Genomic DNA, 24,325 nt, shown 5'->3' with positions numbered 1-24,325 from the left:
AGCAACCTGATCGCCAGCGTTTGAGGAGCAGTTTTTCTTAGACTCTCGATAAACTCCCCCACATAGTTATGAATCTACTAAAAATAACTCCGAAAAGGCTGGGAGCAGGTACCAAGAGGCGACACTGCGGCAGACGCACTCCACAGCCAGAGGCTCCCGCTAATAAACCGGACCTCAGTGCGTGATCAGGTAGCTTTCAAAGGGCTTTCTGTTACGTCGTGAGATGCCAGTACGGATGTAAATCAAGCAGCCCCCTCTTTCAATCTCCACTGCACACTCACTGGCGTCTTTGGTACATCCTGGCTCTTTAGCATTCATCGGCAGAAGGCACCCACTCACCCAGGCGCACAGGCGGGAAGAAACATTGCAAAAAGCACTCTGACCAAATGTTACAGATATGCGTGAAGAAGGCATTCTGCCGACCAGAATCATTTCCTGGCAGTGTTGAAAAGGCTTAAGTGCGGGTGGAGCAGCTCTGATTCAGAAATGTAATTCTAAACTCAAAATGGCATCGTGGCAAACCCCCAACGAGGGAAGAGAACACCATCATTGTGTGTGTGTGTGTGTGTGTGTGTGTGTGTGTGTGTGTGTGTGTGTGTGTGTGTGTGTGTGTGTGTGTGTGTGTGTGTAGGGGGCGGCGGACATGAGCATGTGAAAGTGTTGAGAGAGACGAGTCAGTAAAGGTGGAAATAAAAGTGTTTGAGCAGGCTATGTGCGCACAATGTGCAGTGTGTGCGTGAGTGTGTGTGTCGTATTGGCCATTGCGCAAAGTTACAGGTCTGCCAGCGGCTTTAGAGGCAACCATACAGCTGCCTGTGTCTCCCACTGAGAGATTCAGCATGCAGGGGCTACTGCTGTCCACCTGTGTTCGACTAATGGGCTGTAATTCAACTGCTGAGATGTATTTGGGGATTTTCTGTGACTGGTACTTCCGTAGCCTACAGGTTCACAGATATCTCATCCCCGCGGATAACTGCCGATACACTTCAGTCTTGAAACAGCAAAACTAGGGGAAATGATGGTCCAATTCCCCCTTAAATCTATGCGTCAGATAATCTGGATTTCATTTCACTCACTGATCTTTTCACAGGGATGTCATTAATCAAATACATAAACCGGCAGGCTGCATTCTGGCGCAAAGACTCAGTCAAACGGTTTTACAGAGATGTTGAGTTAAAAAGACGAAATGCATTACCTGATCGCTGTCAGCAGTAGTTATTTGAAGCGAAGGATATTCCCCGATCGGTTCCGTGGATACAAATTAAGTTTCCCATCCATGGCACGTCTCAGATGGAGAGGGAGACTATCATTCATTCACCCTCGCTGTTGCGCGGATTCTTCTCCCCACAAATGTTCTCTGCGAGGCATCCCACTTCTGCGTCTCCAAAAAAAAACAAGTGTAAAAAAATAAATAAATGAAAATAAGGAACGATCGCTAAGGACATGAAATCATAAAGTAGCCATAGATCAAAAGAGAAAACGGAACAGAAAAACGCAAAATAAAAAGGCAAGGCGAGAAAATTAAAAGAACAGGACACGTCGCTTTTGTAGATGTCCAGTTTTGTTCAAAAAATAAATCCACGTCATATAATCTCCATGGTTTTGCGCATATAGACACGCTGTATAATCCAATGCAATGAGATGAGCCACTCACAGGCAGCAGCACCGCAGCAGCAGGGGCTGAGTGGGATAACGGATTTGTGTTCTACTGATGCCCGGTACTCCAAGTCCAAGGCAGCTCTTCATTTGAAGCAGAGGTTGTAACAGAGACAACAAGGGAGGTAAAAGGTTATATATTCAGAAATTAAAAAAATCTTACTCCGTCTATTCTGTCCTCTTCCCTGTCATATGGTGAAATGTGTCTGTGGCTCTCGCCTGCTCTGGCATTTGGGATGTGTATCCACAGGCAGCGGCTCACAGTCGGGCATCTGGCTCCCCTGCAGTCGCTTCACAAGCGGAGGACAGAGATGCGCGCCCTCGCTGCCCTCCGCCAGGGATCCGTCAGGCGCGTTCACAACGAAACTCTTCCTCCACTAACATCACCCGTAGTGACGTCAGCACGTGCAGTTTCCAAATACAGAAAGATCACATGTAAAGTATACTATCCACTTTTCAACCTATATGGACCACGTTTACCTGTTTGTCTGTCATCAGTCTAGGCTACTTCCAAAGTATTTATCATGTAATAGTTGGTTTAATAGAGCAAATAAAAGGCTTAACATTTTATTCAAACCCTATTGTAAGGAATTAGCATCCAATTTACACATCTTTACATAGTCAATAAAAAAAAGATAGTGTTTTACGATATAAACAGTATGTTCCTGTCAGCTCTTCTGGGCCTCTACCATAAGTCTTATCAAATGTAGAAAATATTTGGCTCTATTTAGACTTTTCATATTAACCCTGCATTAAGCTAAAAAGCCAATTCCTAAAAATAATAATTAAAAACATGCAATTATGGAATTGTTTTCATGGCTTCAGATTTCGTGCTTATATAACATTCTCTAACAGGTGATGAGTGTTAAGGTGCATTGCTGCATATATTATAGTCAGGATGAGTTCAAGTGCGGGTCATTATTCAGCTCAAGAGCTTCTTTTGAAGGATTGAAGATTAACAACAGTCTATATTTTCCTCCTTCATTTATTCTGCAGTCTTCGTAAAGTTCTACAAATCCATCCATTTCAATCACGATTACTGTCATTAAATTACTTTTATAATTAGATGTTTATACTCCTTTAACCTCAGAAGATAAACAATGTTTATTTTGCTACGAGCAGACAATAGGCGCTACATTTGCAGTCAAAGACAGAGGCACACTGTGTGATTAAATGCAATGAAGTCTGTCTCTGAAGTTCCAAAGTGGACCCTATTACTTTCACAGCACAGATTTGAAAAATTGCTTAGCATGGGACTCAGTGAACACGGCGGCAGATGATACAGAGAAAAAATAAGCTATCAGGGACTGTGTGTGCCAGATAACAGCGTGTCAGATCCCTGTGAAACTATGCACATAAAAATGACTTCAAAAGTGAGGAAACTTTTTTAATTCCTGCACATTATGTAACTTATTACATGGCTAGATTTCTTTGAGTTTTCACATATTTAATTAAATCTAAATAGACTTTGGTTTAAATATCTGTTGTTTTTTGTAACTTGTTTAAGAATACTGACCGACTGACTATGACCAAACGACAAAAAGAGTATGGTGTACAAAAGATAACTAGGGATGGAAAGCAGATGTGCAAATTATGATTTGTTTTCAATGTATCCTACTGTACAGTTCTTGTTAGCGACTTTCTATGAGTAATTTGCAATTTGCCTAAAAGGATTCAAATTTGTGGCTTCCCAAATTGGACCAAATGAAAGCACAAAACAGATCAAAAGGGAGAATGTCTATAATAATCATTTATTAATATTAGAATATGCCATCACAAGGAATCGTGGCACATGTATTGATAAAAGGTTCTCCACACCTTTAATTGCCTTACTCTCTGCCAGGATTAGTAGCAGGCACAATACAGATAATGCCCAAATGTACCCTGAACATGTCTTGCATGTTATGCAGAAATCACTCAAACATAACATGCTCACTTCTTTATACATCAACCAGTTGCCAAGACAACATTTGAGACCTTTATTTTTTTATCAATTATTTTGCAAACTTTTTGGCACACACAGAATATTCACATTGTCAGAACTATTAACCCTCCTGTTGTCTTCGGGTCAAATCTGACCGATGTACTACTTTCATCAATCATAACTTTTTTGTTTTACATTCGACTGCATTAAGGCTTTATGATATCCTTCACAGTAGACATTTGAACATATACAATTGCTGATCACCACTTTCATTGCATTTTGGATGATTTAGTCAACTTTGTAACACCCATGGTGTTCCGCCATAAAGAAAAGGAATTAGTAAGCATCCGGATCAGATAAAACACACACACAAATACACACAAACAAACACACACACACACACACACACACACACATACTCTAGATGTGTCCCCCCCCTTATGTGCCCAATCCCCCCATGTCAATCACACCTGGCACACACAGAAACATTTGACACATTTCCCGCTCTTATGTGCCCATCCCCCCACATGGATCACACCTGTCACACGCAATACATGTTCAGTGTCTGTTCTTTGTATATTTACTGCAGTTTTTCATGTATACCAGTAGTCTGATACAATATGTACAGTTTGAAAGGGTGTTAAATTAAATTTGGTGATGATTAATGGTTTTTGTGTTAATGTAATAGCAGTTAAAACAGGACCGGTCAAATTTGACCGTGAACACCAAAGTAAGGGGGGGGGGGAAGACAATAGGAGGGTTAATGTTTCCCTGTGCTATTACAATGGGGAAGGTTGACAGGAGCTAGAAGCATATCTACAATGAAAGTAAATCTGGTCTAATAGATATGGTCTAATAGTCCTACAGCACAATGCTCCAAATTATTTCTATTAGACTACAGTCATTCATATGGGAAACTCTAAAGATAATACATAAATAGTGTTCCACTTACTTAATTGGACTCATGCTGAACCTATTTCTTGGACTAAATGGACCTGTGCCCGTCAAGAAGTTAATGTTTTGCTCTAATTGCCAACAGAATTGAGGGAGAAACACTATTGGTCCAATTTTCTACAAAATGTGGAAGAGTGTAGAATGGGCCATGGGAAACCCCATTCATTTCATTCAGGGAATCATACAAACAATATGTTTTACTTTCACTAACATATCTCACATGAATGGCCTGTTCATTTACAACAACTCGGAAACAGCCATCAATGGCTTGCTCAAAGGCTCGAGAGTCTGTTGATGGCTGTTTCCGAGTTGGAAATGGACTATGCTGAACATGTGTTGTACAACACATGTTCAGCATAGAGTCACGTCTGCCCACTGCCCCTCTAATTGTATATAAGGCCTAAAATATTCATATTAAAGTCAGTTTTGAGAACCATTACTGTTGTGTGTCTGTAGAACCATCGAAAACATTGGAATAACTGTAATGTTGGGCTTTATGAACGACTGCCTGTTCTCCTTATGCTTCCTGGTTATACTGGCTACCTTCTGTGAAGCTAAAGTAGTGACATAAGAACTGGATGGAATGTGGAGTATGCCAAGTTGGTAGTGATTTCAGCACAATGGTGAGCTCCTATAAGCTTAGAGATCATGGTTTTAGTGAGAAACACACACAGACAGAGGAGTTCTCTTGCACACAAAACCCTATGAAGATTTCAGCACCATGGAGAGCTCGGTCAGTATCTCAGAGAGAATAGAAGGTGATTTGGAGCCTATTTACACACACACACACACACACACACACACACACACACACACACACACACACACACACACACACACACACACACACACCACACACACACACACACACACACACACACACACACACACACACACACACACACACCACACACACACACACACACACACACACACACACACACACACCACACACACACACACACACACACACACACCACACACACACACACACACACACACACACACACACACATTAAAGTTAGTTCCAGGACAGCACAGATATTGAGAGCTTCTTTGTAATTTATATTGATGAGATTTTTGTAGCTCTGCACTAAACATTTTGCCCTTGAAAAAAAGCAGAAAAGAAACAAAGATTATTAAGAACTCCATTGGATAATAATATCCTTTCATGCTTTTCTCGCATTTCAGAGATGTAAGCTCTTCTGTACAAACACAGCATCTCTTTGCTCATGTTTAATTAGCAGATGGCATTGTCTTCCATCTGACTGTGGATAAGCCACACCTTGAACATTGTCAACGACTCAACAGCATATGAACAATTATTTCCCCGAGTTTCACGAACCATGATTGGAAGAAAACAACCTTTTTCTAGAACCCTACACTTTCTCAGCACCGAGCCTGCTCCTATGCATGGTGGCCATGCTTCAGAAAGCAGCTAGGTCAAGCTTTGTATTGTCCATGCAGCTGCATAACAGATATGGTGTGTAGGTAGCACGTACAGTATGTACACTTCAGCACAAGTCAATGAGGCAGCTTGACCTGATTAGAACACATCTGCTGTGGCCAGAGGGAGTGCTCCTGTACAAACACTATAGGAAGAACTAGTAGAAGAAATCATCAAAGCAGATAACAACCTCAATGAGGTAATAAGATGAAGAGGAGGAATCATCACTTTGGGGTGAACTGTAACTATGTTTTTTTGCTGCTTGATAGATACTGTCCAAATAAACACATCTAATCCCACTGTCCATGTGCTGCTTCTAGTGCCGTGCACTTTGCATTTAGGTGTTGCTGCTTGCATCTTTTCTAAAGAACCCTTTATCCAAACAACTTCAACGTAACACTCGACCCTGCACTTCATTGTGTCCTTAGCAATAAACCTGTCAAGTGTAAATGAACGGTTGTTGAGAATCTTGAAGGACAGACATATAGTCAGAGACATTTTCCATTTTATTTATATATTGTCAACTCTAAATAATAGATGTAGCTTGTATTTTGCTGTTATCATTCAAGAAATAGCATGTTGAGCATTTTACAGTGACATTAATGTGTGTTTTCTGTGAGGAGGCTTAATACTGACATGAAATGACAAGCAGAAGCCCACCACACCACCCCTAATCAAATGTAATTTCCTACACCTCCTCTCTGTTATTGCAAAACGCCTTCATTGTCGGAAAACTGTATTGGCCCAGTTTGATTAATTTGATGTAGCCTAAATGGCTTTTGAACAATGGTGTGTTTGATTTGTTTCCAATGACTCAGAGCAAGTAAGGACAGAGCAGAGCTATTGGGTTGATCTCCCATCGTAACAATAGTGTTTTTCCACTTAGTATAAGTGAAAAGAGTGGGCCTAATTCAATCACAGTTACTTTGACAACTTGCCCAGTCAGAACTTTCTTTCTGGTAGTTCACTTGAGCTCTATATATTCCCTGCAGGACGTCTGCAGCTGTTTGAATGTCCGTACTCATCACTTGCCTTAAGGATTCATCCTCTCCTTGTCTGATCCCCGTTTGCAGTAATCCCTTTGAAGTTTGCCAGTGCTCCAACCTCGATCACAAATAACACACACATAGTAATGGTTTCCCTCTTCCACTTTGCCATTCACACTTTCAAGAGATACACTTCAGTAATCCTCTGTTCTCTGTGCTAATGCATCTCTCCTCTGCCTACATTTCAAATCAAGACAGAGAGTGCTTTGGGGATGTTGTGTTGAACTAAATCCGAGCACACAAACACCTGAATAAAATATCAGGAAATAGCTACAAATCTCCCTTTTTATTCGTCTTGCATCTGCAACAAAATGTACAGATGTGTATACTTGTACGAGTGTGATTACATTTGCACATGTGTTCGTGTGTAACCCTGTACTGTACATGAATACCAACAGAATATTGAATGTGTGATGTGGTGTGTGTGTGTGTGTGTGTGTGTGTGTAATGCTCATCCTACTGAACCCTCGGTGGGGTGGGAGCTGGGGAGAAAGCAGCGGTCCATGAAGCTTACTGGAGTTCCTCCCTGATCAAATGTGACAATTATGATAGTGCTCCTTGGTACAAAACTCCCCCATGACTCCCCATGCATTCCTTACTCCTCTCTCCTATTGCCACCTCCTCTTTCCATCCTTCAGCATGTTGCCCTTTTCTCCAACATGCATCTTTTTGAGTTCATGTGATTTTACTCGACCCACTCAAAAGTAATACATATATCCCTCTCATCTTTCACTTACCAACAGCATCAGACTCTCTTCTCTCCACCTGCATTAATGATGAATTCAAAAATATTTCCTTCATCCCAGAAGAACCAATTAAAGGCATGCACGTTTGTAAACATAAACAATTCATTCACACAGATACAAATAAAAACATTTAAGTAAAGAGTTGAAAATCATATGGAGAAATGATGTTGGCCAATATTTTGCTGAACACTTATACACTATCCTTACTGGACAAAAGTGCATGCATCCCTCTCTGTTTGAAAAGTTGGGAGTCTTTGATAATCTAAAGGCCCGGACACAACAATCTGACACCAAAGAACTGACACAGACGGACCCCGACTGTTGTGTCGCCTCACGTCTCTGCGTCTTGGCCAACAGTCGCACTGGAACACACAGCAAAGACTTCAGCCGACGGCCAAGTAGCACGTACGAACTGCGCATGCGTGAGTGGCAATAACTCTCCTTACCAGCAGGCGGCGGTAGTGTGTATTCGTCCTTCAAAAGAGGCAACAACCGGAAGACAGACTGCGATACACCGAGAGAAGAAGAATAGACTGCGTGATATAAACAAACAACAAATAGCGTGTGCGTTCCATTGTCACTCTACAGCGAGAAGCTCACGGGGCTTTCCCGAACCTGTGTCGAGAGCTGGAGTTAAATGAAATCTCAGATTTGCCTTCTTAATAGTTTGATTGGGTCCCTCACTTCCGTTTCGCTTCTCATGCACTGATTCGCTAAACTGAACAGCCAATCAGAGTGATTTATTTTGCCGACTGCCTTTGGCCGAAAAGGCGTCGGCCCGGCTGAAAAGACACAACGGTGCAGGACACGCCAATCTGAGTAGGGTGTGTCAACGCTCATCGTCGGCCTGACGCCCACCGACACCGATAATCGTCCTGGTGTGTCCGGGCCTTAAGATGCCTTGAAAAGGAATTGTTGTCTCTGTGTTGCTGATATATTTAGAGCCAAGGTTAAATGGAAACTTCACAATGGTTTGTGTCCTGTTGACAACATGTTTTAACCTGTTAAGCCCCATAGCCCACCAATGGTAAAGTTTAGATGGATTTAGGAACTTCCCCTCGATTCTATTGGCTCTAACGGTTCAAAAGTGTCAATCATCAAAATCGACCGATGGGTTCCAGAGATATGGCAAATCCACCCAAATGACCCCAGAGATGGGGGTTTGCTTCTAAATCTCTCTAAAAAGGTCAAATGTCACTTGTTTTGCATCAATCTTGATACAGGGTACTTATTACATGCTATAATTTGGATTCCTAAAGCTTTTAGTCTACCATCCCATCATTCAAGGGTGGTTTTCACTACAAGTCATGTTTTTTTTTTGGACGACACTATAATTTACATGTTTTTACTGTGTTCAATCTTAATTCACTTTAAAATAAAAACATCTATATTGATTCTGACTTTTCTACATCCAACTCACAGGTTTATCATTGCTTTGAGAACAAAAGATTATTAATTTACCCCTTTTAGAAGTGAAGATATAGTCATTTGTTCTGGGAATGTCATTTTCGAGCCTGAGACCTGAAAAACAGGCTCAGGGCTCAACAGGTTAAACTAGCGAATACGTGTAATCTAGAAAAGCAACCGCTACCATCTTCCTCGACCCTGCCCTGACCCCTGAGACTTTTACTCCCCATTTCTGCATTGCCCTCACCCCTGGCTCCACCCCTAAATTATAATCTGTGCAAAAACACATAAGAAAATATTGAGAATTTAGAAATCTAGCACACATACACACAACGCTCACATGCTAGTGCAGTTATGATAATATTAATATATGAATGTCATTGTAATTATCAGTCACACTCAAAGGGAACATTTCCATACAGAATAAGGGCTTGTTGATGGTACTTCTCTACATGGGAAAGAAAGAGACATTCCTCAAAGCCACTAATCCATTATATTCTATGAAGTTCCTGCCTGAATTGTTGAGTTTCTGCCAAGTGTATTGAGGAGGGTCTTTAAATGGCTCGAGTTGGATTGAAGTGGAACTGAAGGACTTGAGATCACAATGATCTTGTGACATCTATTAAGGAAACATGACGGCATTGCAGGACAAGCAGAATCTCACTGAACTGCTTTTGTGACTTATTGTTGAGCTGCCCAGGCCCCTTCTGAAGTGTCCATCCTTTCTTCTGCTCCCGTCTGATTTCAATCATCGACTGGCAGCACGGTTTGACCTGAAAATAATCAGAAAGTCGTGTGCATTTCAGTCTGTTCTTTCTTTGGTTGAGAAGCTTCCACGTCCAGTAGAACACATATTGTTGGGTAACAGTAGTCATGCTTCAAGTATGTATTCAACAGTAGAATAAAATGTAATGATAACACACACATTCATTATGCAAAGTCTTTCCCACACAACCACTATACAAGCAAAGTGAAGGCTGATCAGGTATACAGATATAATCCTATGTCATGGTAATCCATCCATTAGTTGTCTTGCATAAAACAACAAGTGTCAAACTAATTGTGGCAATTGCGGAAATATCAGTTATCACCAAAGTCATTAGCTTTAATGGTCTGTCTGTACAACATGTCATAATGATTCATCAATCAGCTTGCAGTAAAGACGTTGGAGAGCCTTTTCCCAAATGACATCTGTTTGTTTACCTACATTTGTATCTGTATTCAAACACAGTTTCTAAGCTGAGGAAGATTTCATCATATTAATGATCATTGGAAGACAGCCTTAAATAGATTAAATTAATATGACTGATATTCCTATAGCAGGATTTTTTTAATAGATTTTATTTGGCAAATCTGGGAGGGAAGGCATTAGACTACTGTATGTGTATCACTGAGCATGTCCCTTTGACTGTAATGTTTGACCACTACAACTGTATTTGTTGTGTCCTTGTATTGTGTCTGAGTGGTGGGAAATGTGTGTGAATGAAAAAAAAAGAAAACAGGTAAAAAAGAGAGGAGAGGAGAGGCGAAGACACTACTATTTTCCAGTAGAACTACAAGTGAATCAGGTGCTTTAACACTAGAACCGCCAGGGGTCGCTGTACACCTAAAACCACCAACGGGTCAAATTGACCCGCTATTAGAATGCATTGATTTTCAAGGTACAATGTTCTTTTATTTATCATACACAGGGTTAACAGTGAGTTTTTTATACCAATATAATCTGTGGACTCTCAGCTTTCACTTGATATCTAGTTTGTGCAGATAGCATGAAGTATAACATATCGCTAAAAGTGTCTATCGATCTATCTATCCATCTATCTATCCATCTATCCATCTATCTATCTATCCATCCATCTATCTATCCATCTATCCATCTATCCATCTATCCATCTCTCTATCTATCTATCCATCTATCTATCTCTCTATATATCCATCCATCTATCCATCTATCTATCTATCTATCTATCTATCCATCTATCTATCTCTCCATCCATCTATCCATCTATCTATCTATCTATCTATCTATCTATCCATCTATCCATCTATCTATCCATCTATCCATCTATCCATCTCTCTATCTATCTATCTATCTATCTATCTATCTATATATCCATCCATCTATCCATCTATCCATCTATCTATCTATCTATCTCTCCATCTATCCATCTATCCATCTCTCTATCTATCTATCCATCCATCCATCTATCCATCTCTCTATCTATCTATCTATCCATCCATCTATCAGGAACCGCAGTAAACAACAGGCGTTGCTATAGCAACACGTCATGTTTATGTTTACGCGCAAGATCAATAGCGCGAAAATCACTGCATGTTCTATAAGATAAATATTACCCGGCGCTGATGGGTATAAATGGGCCTTTTTTTGACCATTTTTTCAATCTTACTTCATATTGGCCATTCTTAACAACAGAGGGTGCTACATAACACACTTTCAGGAAAAGTCACAGACTGGGAGACTTGAATATTTTATGGGAAAAAGTTACATACAATCAAGAAACAGCTGCGGGTAAAATGTACCCATTGGCAGTTCTAGTGTTAATAGTAACATGTATCAAGTACATGTTATTCCTTTAGCTTAATCTGTACCTTTTCCCTTTACCATGCCTATTCATCTCTGTCTCTTTTCTTTTCTCCTCATCATTCTGAGAAGACGCTACAGTCATAATGGTGAGCCCACAAAGTGAGGCTCATCAGGAAGCATCCAGGTCCATTCCCACCATGCGATAAATCACACTCACACGGGGCCACATAGTGAGTGGTGCATTTCCGCATACCCACACACAACCACCTTTACCTTCAGCTGTGGTGTTACATTTCAGATTATCTGAGGGAAAGCATCCTTTCCTTCAGCTGACAGAGACAGATCGCAGCCTGACCATGCCCCCCCCCCCTACCCCCTGCTTCACTGTATAACTTCTCTGTGGTCATCTCAGTTCTCCTATCCCGTCCTTCATATAAATCTATCACCTCTCCCTGGCCTGCTTCTCATATATCTCCTCTGGTCCCTCCATCTCATCTCTCTGTCTGCTCCATTCATCCCATTTCTCCAGCCCCCCTGTCCATACATTTAAGAGCAGCGGAAGCCCACAGCAGACCATACTTTTTTGCCCCATCCATCATGGCTGACTGTAGGCCAAACAGGTCCACAAGAAAAAGAAAGAAGCTATGATTTAAGTCTACCTTGCTCTTGGCTGGGCGGGCTGCTGTGCCCCAGCTGGTCCTCAGATCGAAAAAAACTCTGATAAAAGTAATTTTGGTAAGTTTGGAGTTCTGCGTTTAAAGCACAGTTGGTCTTCACTACTTGCATCTCTTTTTTTCTCTCCAAAGAATGAGAAGAACACTTCAATCAAAAAAGATTAATTATAAACATGATCTCAAAGTAAGTCTCTTTTATTTCACATCTAGCAAGCAGAAAGCATGGTTTTTATGATTTACTGTGGGTTGGAAAAGGCATCTTCTGTGCGTGATTTATTCCAAGTAGAAAGAGAGAAAAAAGTGTTTAATAATGACCTCCCTCTCCTGCATGGAACACATACCTCTGATTGGCTTTCAGGCACAATCAAGATCTTGAATATTGTCAAGAATAGCTCTCAACTTGGCTCATTTGGAATATACTGTACAAAACACTTCATGTGCTTGTTAGAAAGTTACTGAATAACACTCGACACACCCTAGTGCTTGCATAACATCATTTCAATCTAGGAAGCCATTAGCTTGCTTCACTGTGGGATGCCAGGCAACACAGGAATGGCCAGTATTTGTGTCCCTTGCTTAAAGGGTATTTTGGAGGTTTTGTCCGATGAAGCAAAACATGAACCAGATTCATGTAAAGTAGTAAATATAAGCAAACAAGGGGTAATCTAAGAAACAACTGTGACAGGAGTAAAATATCCCAGTATAGTTTTTCTGGGGTGTCAGAATTACCGTATCTTGTCAAAATGATGAAATGTTGCAATGAAAACTTATAGCTGGGGCACAGAATCAATTCGTAATGTATTTACCAACAAAAATATATGTGGTTTCAGTTGCTTTCGGAAAAGAATGTCAAACTCACCAAAGCTTGTCAAACTCTATCTGCATTATAATATATACCTGTGGCTGCTTCCCTTGCCAGACATGATCCTAATTGAGTGTTTAGGGCATATAAAATACGAGTCTTTGTGGTACTCCATTACCATGAGGTGGGCGGAGTGGGGCGATGAATAAAACTTGGCGTGACAGTAGTGATGACGGTTGATCTTGCCCTCAAAGAGAGGAGTTAGCCATTTCATTCCAGCTAAAAACACCCATCACCATTACAGAGCTACACTCACTGAGGAATTGCTGCTATTTCCATCATGTTGACAATACCAAAAGGGAATCAGGATGAGAGGGAGATTGCTCCGTGTACTGGGATTGAGAGTTGGACTTTGAGAGGGGTTATCAGAAACGCTGAATTGATGAGAGCTAGTTTAAGTTGTCCAACACGGGTAGTTAGTAAGGTTTCTATTAGTCAAACCATAATGTACAGAAGGAGCTGGGTTTAAGGAGAGATGACAAGACAATAAAGACTAGTTTCACCAACCAATAGTATTATATATCACCAACCGTGTCACCAGGTACTCATTTTGTCTTCCACGAGCTTTCCTCTCCCTCTATGTGTATTGCTCTTCCTTCCTTTTTTCCTACTCTGTGTTTAGCCTCAAGATATGTCTTACAGTATATGGGCTCTTAACTAAATGGGATCTTTGCTGAGGCCATTGTTGAGAGCTGGGCCATGGCATATACGGCACGCTCCAATAAGCACCACAAACACTAAAAGGTAAAAAGGCCACAGCCCTTAGTCCCTAGCTGGTTTGTGATTGCTTGTGCGAGAGGGGAATAAAGTAGGGGAGAGATAGCAAAGCGGAAGACATTATCAAAAATGTTACACATGTTGTAGATTTGAGTTGTTTAATGTATTCTGCTGTGCAATCAAAGGGTTACTTAATGAGCACATACTGTACTCTGCCAGCGCTACATGAGCAATTTGTCGGCATAAAGAACAACACTCAAGTTGCATGCTCTGTTCTTAGGAGAAATACCCATTTTGGCTCAATTTTAGCCTCTAACAGGCCATCCATTATTCATACATGTGGTATCTTTTAATAGACAGGGCTCAAAAAGAGTCGCAGCATGTGCTCAGTGACACAGAAGAAAAACATACTGCACACACTGAATGTATTTCATTTTCAGTGCTCACTGGGTCATGAAATGCTTCTTTTTTTTTTTTTTTAAATGTGTTGCATGTTTTTGTTGAACAGACGGATGCATGTGATGATAGCAGGCTGTCGCAACATGGGTCGGCCTCTCATGACCCCACGAGCAAGGACAGGTCGAAAAACCTGTCCAAACAGCAGCATCACATGGTGGTTGACTGCAGTAAATATTAAATATTTACAATCCACTTCCTCTACTTTCCTATGAAAGGCAGTTTTTAGCATGAAAGCTTTTGAATGCCACTTGCTGCTGGTTTGACTTTTGGCTGTTTCTCCTGCTTTAAGATACTGATTTAACCCTCCTGTTGTGTTCGAAAGCTGTTACCGTTCATGGTGTTCTCGGGACAATTTTGACCCATGATTTATCTTAATCCAAAACACTCAAAAATAATGACTATCATCCAATATTGTTTTAACTACATCATAACTAACTTATTATGCATTCATGACCATACAATCCTGTTGTAATCTTCTTGAATGGCCCCAAAAAACATTACACCACATATTTAAGTAAAGCATGCGATTAAATTCACTCAATATTTCCTATAGTGAAGACAGTGGATCATTACGTTATCTGACTATAATAGACTATTAGAATACAATTTCCCCCCAAAAAAGTTTTAAATGATTGTTACAGTGGATGAATGGGGGGGGGAGGGGTGTCTAAAGTCAAAGATGAATCTTGATTGGGCCAAATTTGACCGTCAATTACCCAAAACAATTCTGCTGGGTCCTCCCAGACCCGAACACCAAATTATACACTTTTTTTTTTTAGAGACCTTCAGACTTGGCTAAAATTGTCAAAATCTGTTTTGTAGTGTTTATATAGCTGTTGTGGAGGATATCATGAAGCCTTGTTCCCATACAAAAACTAGAGCGTAGTTATATCATTTTAACTTGAAACGGGTGACGGGAGACCCGAACACAACATAAGGGTTAAGGATACAGTAGAGACGATTTCTGTGGGCCAAAACCATACCAGAGTGACACATGATGTAGTCAGAGGATACCATTTAATAAGAGGGTAGTTGTCTCACAGTCTGGGTATCGTTAGCCAGGGTAGTAATCATATATTTGACACATTTTAACAGAATGTCCGGAAAGATTTGCAAAAGGAAATGCAAATGAAAGCCTGTTTCCATCCAGTACCGTTAGCTTAACAAGATACAGCTTTCAGGGAAATGTTACCAGCCTTTCAATTATTGCAAAAGAAGAGAGTATACAGAGATGATGTTATTCAAAGATGCAAAGTGTAAACTCAAACAGAAACATAAGGAAAGAAACATGGAACTGTTACCGGATTTCTGGCTTTTTGACTCACTCACTTAAACGAGCATCTTAAAAATAAGAATAAAAACAGATGGAAATGCGCTGGAGCAAAAACTTCTTACTATTACTAATGCTGGCACAGATACGGGTCCATTTCTTTATTACTTTAATAGGATTTGTTCAATGACATACAGACGATATTTGTATTGAGTGCAGAATAATACTGTAAAAGAAATCAGAAAAGAAGTATTGATCCAAACAAATAAAAAGTTGAGTTGGGATCTGAGGAGTGTGTGTGAAAAGAAACCCTTGGTTGTCCTGATAAAACAAGAGTAAATGCCCTCGAGTGGCATCCTTGTGGATTCTTTGGAAATTCATCATGTTTTTGAACTTACGGTGTTGCCATTTCTGACACTTTTTCCCATGGTGTTAAAAAAAGAAAGTTCAACCATAAAAAAAAGGACAAAAGCTAATAGGGCTACACAAACAGGAACACCACTAATATCCTGTTACACACTGATGTGAATAAGCACCCTCAGTCTGCTGTTATTACCAGAGCACCAATATAAATAATGCATCCCCTAAAATGAGTTGCAGATCCCAACATGGCACATACTTTTGTGTGGCACTAAAATGCTAAACCTCCTACACCATCATGCATCACTGCTTCATTTATGATATGCAGATGGGATTCCAATATTTGACTATTTTACACAATCATATTAGATCAGTCAACCATGTTATGAATTCCAAACACCCATTTAGTCAGGCTTGGCTAGTTTATAACTAACTTCTGAAGTTGCTGCATCTTAAACTTGATGAACATGTTCCCATATTTAAATTCCATTCATTTTTGATGTGCTTTCTTTTTCCATTAGAGCAACCATCCCTGCCATGTTGGTTTTCAATGAGCTGAGCTCCACCTGTTTCCCTAAGTCACACACATTTTGTTTCCTTGTTGATGTGATAAAAGCATCTGTTTTGTGACATTACGTGGCATTTTATGACTTTCCATCATGTAGGTATTAGGTTTGAGCAAGGTTGCTGATGCAGCAGTGACAACGCTGAAACAAAGGAGATTCATGTAATTGTAATACTTACAAATGTCAGGGAACAGAAAAGCAAACATGAATCCTGAATCTTTTCACTGAAGCATGTGTTACTGTCTGTTGTGTTGACTACAGTATTTCTGCTGATATGTACGCAATGGCAACATAAAAGAAACTGCTGAGGAAGATATAAAATAAAAGGGAATGGGAAAGCAGTTCCTGTAGGTCCACTCAACCTCTTAAAGCCTGACTTTAATGGCAGTAACCAATTGTTCTGAACATTACCACTGTGAAGGATATACTCCTAGTAGAGCTTCAGATAACACAACCGTCGTGCCGATTCACACCGACTTGTAGTTTGCCTTTTTTTTTAAGCCTTAATCAGAGTGTTTATAAAGTTATCTAAATGCTTCCTGTTACTCAATTATTTTTAATTCAACCCCTATACATCTTCTGTTGTTTCCCCTAATTGTCCTTCTGATAAAATGTCTAAACTAAGTTTATTTCTCTTGACTTTGAAAGTTTACTCTAAGGTACTCGAAAGGAGGGTCAGGCCGATTGTCGAACCTCAGATTGAGGAGGAACAATGCGGATTCCGTCCTGGTCGTGGAACGACGGATCAGCTTTTTACTCTCGCAAGGATCCTGGAGGGGGCCTGGGAGGACGCTTATCCGGTCTACATGTGTTTTGTAGACTTGGAGAAGGCGTATGACCGAGTTCCCAGGGAGTTACTGTGGGAGGTGCTGCGGGAGTATGGGGTGAGGGGGTCTCTACTCAGGGCCATCCAATCTCTGTACTCCCAAAGCGAGAGCTGTGTCCGGGTCCTCGGCAGTAAGTCGGACCCATTTCCGGTGAGGGTTGGCCTCCGCCAGGGCTGCGCTTTGTCACCAATCCTGTTTGTAATATACATGGATCGGATTTCGAGGCGTAGTCATGGGGGAGGGGGTCTGCAGTTCGGTGGACTAAGGATTGCACCACTGCTTTTTGCAGATGATGTGGTTCTAATGGCTTCATCGGTCTGCGACCTTCAGCACTCACTGGATCGGTTCGCAACCGAGTGTGAAGCGGCTGGGATGAGGATCAGCACCTCCAAATCTGAGGCCATGGTTCTCAGCAGGAAACCGATGGACTGTCCACTCCAGGTAGGGAATGAGTCCTTACCCCAAGTGAAGGAGTTCAAGTATCTCGGGGTCTTGTTCTCGAGTGAGGGAACAATGGAGCGTGAGATGGGCCGGAGAATCGGAGCAGCGGGAGCGGTACTGCAGTCGCTTTACCGCACCGTTGTGACGAAAAGGGAGCTGAGCCAGAAGGCAAAGCTCTCGGTCTTCCGGGCCATTTTCGTTCCTACCCTCACCTATGGTCATGAAGGATGGGTCATGACCGAAAGAACGAGATCGCGGATACAAGCGGCCGAGATGGGTTTTCTCCGCAGGGTGGCTGGTGTCTCCCTTAGGGATAAGGTGAGAAGTTCGGTCATCAGGGAGGGACTCGGAGTTGAGCCGCTCCTCCTTCGCGTCGAAAGGAGCCAGTTGAGGTGGTTCGGGCACCTAGTTAGGATGCCACCTGGGCGCCTCCCTAGGGAGGTGTTCCAGGCACGTCCAGCTGGGAAGAGACCAAGGGGTAGACCTAGGACCAGGTGGAGGGATTATATCTCTTCGCTGGCCTGGGAGCGCCTTGGGATCCCCCAGTCAGAGCTGGTTGATGTCGCCAGGGAAAAGAAAGTTTGGGGCTCTCTGCTGGAACTGCTACCCCCGCGACCCGACCACGGATAAGCGGGAGAAGATGGATGGATGGATGGACTTTGCTGTCTCCAGTTTTGCAGTAGCATATTTTCCTTTCCCCCCCCTCAAGTTCTTTTTACTCTTTGCTGCTTCTTATAAACAAAAACGTAAATTGGCTGAACTCTCTCGCCCCTCTCCTCCCTGCCCCAACTGGACTATAACTCCCCCACACACTCAGACACTCAAATCCAGCACCAGACACTTTTGTATACGCTGCTATGGACAATCTTGCACTAATGTAAATTCCCAAAGATATTGAAGTGACTGTTATTTTGTACATATTGATTGTTGTGTGTTTTATCTTAATGTGTGCATATGTGTAAATGTTTCTGTTGATTGTGTGTATAGGATATATTTTATACATATTTGTATACATATCTGTATATTGTATAATTGTATTTTTGTACTCTGATTGTTGGAAACGTCATTTCGATCTCTTTTTTGACTTGGATTCCTCCATCCACATTCATGCCTGCAGTAGTTGTAACTTTTAAGGTATAGGCTACAGAAGTGCAGCATTAGCAGCGCAATCAAGACTACTGTGAGGGGGCTCTACTTGGGTACAGTGGTGCTGAAAGCGTAATGAGAACATAATACCGCTAACATTCTCACAATGACAATGGTGGCTGATTTGTAGCGGTTATGCCATTGTTTAGCATGTTAATCAGCACTGAGCACAGCTGATCCGGTCTGAGTTCTTCTCTCCCTGTTTTCATCATAGAACTTTTACCCCTTCACGTGGGGTTTTTGGTTTATGAAAGTTCATTGCAACAATTTAGGCTCCTAAACTATTCTTATTCAGTGTTTGGTTGTCATAAGCTCCAGCCCGAATAGCACTTCTGTTTTCAAAAAACAAGATAACGACCAAAATGCCTTCTAAACAGTTATTCTCCAGCGTGGGTGACGACACAGTGGCTGCGTACATAATGAGGTACAGGTGCATGTGATCCATTAATGACAGTGTGGAAGCTATATGGCCACTGTTGCTCTGATGTTGGAGGTCTTTCCTTTTAATACTTTTCACTGACAGGTCCAACGACATACAAAAACTGCTCATTTAAATCAAATGATGGCTAACTGTGGGTGGAAATCAGGTTAGTGTATTTGCACACAATTTACAAAACAGAACATCTTTAGAAATATGAATCATCTTCGATAAACTCAAACAGACTTTTATAAATCTGGCCCCTGGTGTTAGTGCTTTCCTCCTCTGTCTCTCTGTCTGGTTGGTCGGTTTGCTCAGTTGGATATGCTATCTAGCTAATGTATGATTGATTGTAGGAATAAAAGACACTCCACTGCCCCCGACTTTCCTCCCTCTCAACATGCTTAATGGGCCAGTCAAAGGCAGGTGCAGCTTCATGTATGCAAGCGCGCGTGTGTGTGTGTGTATGTGTGGGTGTAACTATACGTTTGTGCGCATTTAAGTCCTACACCATGGTATTGATGGATATTTATGCCATTGGCGCCTATGAGTGTAGTCATATGAACACATGTAAGCGGGTGCTCCCATGGTTTCAGAATATGTGTGTGTTTCAGTAAAAGAGGGAGTCTGGACTCGGCTATGCTAAATGAAGCGGAATGAAACATGTTGTGCGAGGATGGCGGTTGAATAAAACGGCCCACTTATTGCATCACACCACAACGACCACCAGCACAAACCCCTTCTCCTAACCTCTACTTCCCCCGCCTACACGCATCGACTTCAACCTGTCCTTGAAGCGCCGGACATGCAGTCCATCAAAGATCTTTCCCTCAACGAGTCTGCCGTCACAAATTACTTAAGTATCCGCCTTCCTCCATCCATCTGCACACCATACCCTCTTTCCCCTCCCATCTGCAGCCCTATAATATGTTTTCTATAATCCTCCCTTCCATCCTCACAATAAACACTGAGGTCAGTGCAATGCTAAGTGCTTCCTGGAAATTATCATCGCCTTAGTAGTGGGTTGTAAGAGTGTGTTTTTGTGTGTGTGGTCTTGGTGGGAAGGGGGACAAGCAGGGTTCTGTTCAAATTGCCTCCTAATCGTGTTATCCCCGTTTTACAAAGGCGCATAATAAGTGGTTTACAGCGGATTATTATATACATGAGTAGATTTTTTTTCTGCAGAATCTTGGCCGCTGATTTCTTTGCATTTGTACACTCCATATTTCCCTTGCTCACCGCTCTGCTCGTCTTCAGGCACTTATGTAATGCTGTTAACAAAAGCAAGCCGCTTCTCCGTGGCCTTGGAAGGAGAGAGGGTTTGGGAGGACAGAGGCTAAGTGAGGGAGAAACGGAAGAGATGAGCGGAATTTCAACGAGCTGTCCTTGATGACTGACTGGAGTAGCGTCATTGTAACACTGCCGTTCTGTTGCAAGGTAGTCCAGGAATCAAGCATGTGTGTGTGTGTGTCTGCGCGTAGGAGGAAGAGCGTGGGAAATGAGGAATCAGTTGATGTGATGAGAAAATGTTGCATTTCTTTCAAGATTGAATTAGTGGAGGGAGGCTACCTAAATCATGTGCTGAGATTATACAAGATTTATACAAGATCTTCTTCCAACTTCCCTCCCCCGTTTCTCTCATTTCATTCCCTGACATTGCACATCAAAAGCTTTTCCCTTGACATGTGCTAATCACAAGTTTCTACAACATCAGCATATAATTGAAAGCATCAACCTTCTTGTAGATAATTAAACGTCACCTTCTTCATTATGCTCCGTAATCTGATTCCACACACCCAAGTCCTTTTCTTTCATCTAATCACAGTTTTCAAGAGCATCAAATGAGAGCCTGGCTGGCATGCATCTCAACTCTGACGCCCTCATCTATTGACAAACTCTAACACTTTACGTCTTGTCTGTTTCCGCCGAGGGGAAATTGCAGCCAAGATTTATAATCAGCACCATTTACTAAACAATAATGTGATGCTTTTTTATGTGACCATAAAGCAGACGTAAATCAATGAAGCAGTTCAAAAATATTTAACATTGACGTTGACCATCCTGCTCACCCAGTCTTGCAACGAATGGGTGTACCAACTAGTAGATTTATGAGGCCCCATTACCCTTTTATTACTGTAAGTAACAATGAATAATTGTTTGTAATCAGGACATTGGGTTGGTGAGAACAGTATTAGGTTCACCTCGTATATCATTGGACAAATATTAGTGGTGGGGACAGTGAGCAATGAGGATGATATTGGGTAAAGATCTCTCTTGTTGTTAATTTTTAACCTCCAAGTGAATGTGAACAAGTACAATAGCATGGAGGCACAATGGCTTGGCACAGAAACATGTGTGTGTGTGCCGATATACCTCTGCTGCCAACAGAGGCAGACATGTATACTCAAATTGCCCTCGTAGACAGTTGTTGGATGAATTGCTTATTAACAAAGTGCAATTAATCACAGCTTTGCAGTAGTCACCTGGGCAACTGAAACCCTGTGTGTAATGAGAGCAGTGGGAAGTGGGCTCCAGCAGTCCATCTAAATGGCTCTTAAATATCATGCTGTGCTGTAAGCTCGGTTGTTTGTCAAACGAACGCCTGGTGCTCGCAAATACCCCCGACATTGTATACTGACAGGACTGTGAACACTAATAAATAACATTGCTCTGTTGTTCAGTTCCCTTTTGTCTATCCACCTCTGGACCCATCGCTTTGCATTTCATAAAAGGCACATTTGCTCTCAGCTATTTATTCATAATGTATACTCTGCTGTGGCGCATCTTTCAATTTTCCTCCGTGACACCAGTGTTGGCCAAACCATCACATTTCAGAAGAATAACAATGAGGTTTACTGCAAACAATAAAAACTGCAATTCCCATACCAGATGCTCCCAAAGGTGTGTTAACAGGCTGGATGATGAAAGCTGGTGAAACTTGAATTCCCAGGGGGCAGAGCTTCATTGCCAGTACTCCTTCTGGGGGTAATACACTTCCATTGATCCAGTGACAGCCCTGATTAAAATCAATCCCGAGTCCATAGTGTTGCAGTGTGGCAGACTGCAGAGACTGTCAAATGAGGGAAAGATGGTGTGTTGGGACATATGCGTGTGTGTGTGTGTGTGGGGATTACCAATTGATGCCACTGCAAAACAATGCCTATGTAATGAGACCTTTTACATTATCTACAATGTCTCTATTTGTCACCAAAATGTAGCATGTCAACTGTCATGTGAGACGTGAGATCAATGTTGCTCTTGAACCATTCAGCAGCTATTGTGCAGAATAATACTTTAGAGAAACATATTGGCCACATTTTCCTCCAACTTATTTGCAAAATAACTATTAATTGTTCGATATAAACGTGTCAAATAAATCCAGACATGCTATGCATCACTAATTGCTTGATGTAATTTCACACTTAGTTTTTGTCAGACTAATAAGCAACATGCATACTGAGCTTTCATATAAAAGCACGGGCAGCTGCACTCAATTAACAGGGTTGCTGAACTAAAAATGTTCCAAACAAAAATGGATAAAATGCCAATTTAGGTTTTGGAGTTCCACTTCAAGTAGAACTCCAAAACAATGCCCATGTTCCTCTGTTTGCTGCATATTTGCTCTTACATAAGTTACACAAGAGCAAAACGCTTGTTGCTGTAGGTTAAGTTGGACGTTTTTCCACCTTTGTTATCAAAATTCACTTCATACACACGTCCTGCATTATAATTGTTTGTAATGTGGTTTGTGAAATGAGTTGTTCATAATTATTTCTGCCTAGCAATCAAGCTTCAGGACAGATAACGGAATCAGGAACAAAAACAATATCTGGGAATAGACACATTACAGGATTGCATTGGTTTGGAAAAACAACATCTTTTAAATGGCAGTTATTTCTGGAAGTGAATGAAAATGTCAACTTGAAATGGCACTTCATCTCAAGATTATCTACGATATTTCTTTCCTCATGTTTTTTGTCCCCTAAAAAAGCACTCTGGAATGATGCATTGTGGCCTCTTAACATGTGCTGATCCAATCCTTTGCTTTACGATGGGTCTCACATATTGTTTTTTGTTCGCATTCGCATACCGCATCGAATTCAAACCCCATCAACGATCACATCTCTGCTCAATGAAATACTTTTCGATTTTTTGACTTTCATGCCGATTTCGTGGTTCCAAGACATTGAAAAAAAGTGAGTTGAGTATTGCTACATTTTCTATTTGGGAAAAGTAAGTTTGGCCATCGGGCAAGTAATACATCTCAGCTACTTGCCCGCAAGAAACTGTAAAGCTTAATGTCAAGGCGTGACGTGAAATACACATGACATAAGCACACAGCCGTATACATTGTTATTGAATGGAACAAGCTGGGAAACACATTACATGATGTGGAGATAAATTATATGAAAATCACATTTCGCAACCACAAACCAGGTAATGTGACACTGTAAATTCCACATGCATTTTTGATGTGTTCATCATGTGAAATGATTAGCTTCAACAGGAAGGAAAATAAATCGTTGGTAAGGAACAGGGTGCAGAGACATTTTGATTAAGGCTAAGGTACATTTATGACATGGGCATTTAAAAAAGGAACATAAAGCATCTGCTTTCATGGGAAAATGTAATGATTGTAAAACAGGCATATTAGATACAGTAATTCTCATAGTGGCATTTCATTTAAAATGATATATTGGGGTTTGGACTGTAACATGGGGGAAGGTGTGGTTGTGTCATGCTTCTTAACACATCACTGTTGGGTTATTGCAGTACCTGCTATTGATTTGACCACACACGAACGCACGCACACACGCACGCACACACACACATGCACGCACGCACACACACGCACACGCA

The 24,325-nt window shown here is 41.4% G+C and overlaps 1 protein-coding gene across 22 annotated transcripts in view; it reads right to left on the bottom strand.

The window, feature by feature from the left end:
• The window catches only part of adgrb2 (adhesion G protein-coupled receptor B2), a 215,074-nt gene extending 213,098 nt beyond the window's left edge, over positions 1-1,976 (bottom strand). For 10 of the 22 annotated variants that reach the window (XM_034236716.1, XM_034236721.1, XM_034236720.1 and 7 more), the window contains exon 1: positions 1,196-1,975. The gene's annotated coding sequence lies outside the window, so the exon portion shown is untranslated. Of the gene's footprint in view, positions 1-1,195 lie in introns of all 22 variants that reach the window. The other 12 variants (XM_034236733.1, XM_034236735.1, XM_034236734.1 and 9 more) reach the window with 3 other exon arrangements.
• Positions 1,977-24,325: the final 22,349 nt, after the last annotated feature.

Source organism: Gymnodraco acuticeps, unplaced genomic scaffold, assembly GCF_902827175.1.
Source record: "Gymnodraco acuticeps unplaced genomic scaffold, fGymAcu1.1, whole genome shotgun sequence".
NCBI lineage: Eukaryota > Metazoa > Chordata > Actinopteri > Perciformes > Bathydraconidae > Gymnodraco > Gymnodraco acuticeps.
This window is presented reverse-complemented; position numbering and strand designations above follow the sequence as displayed.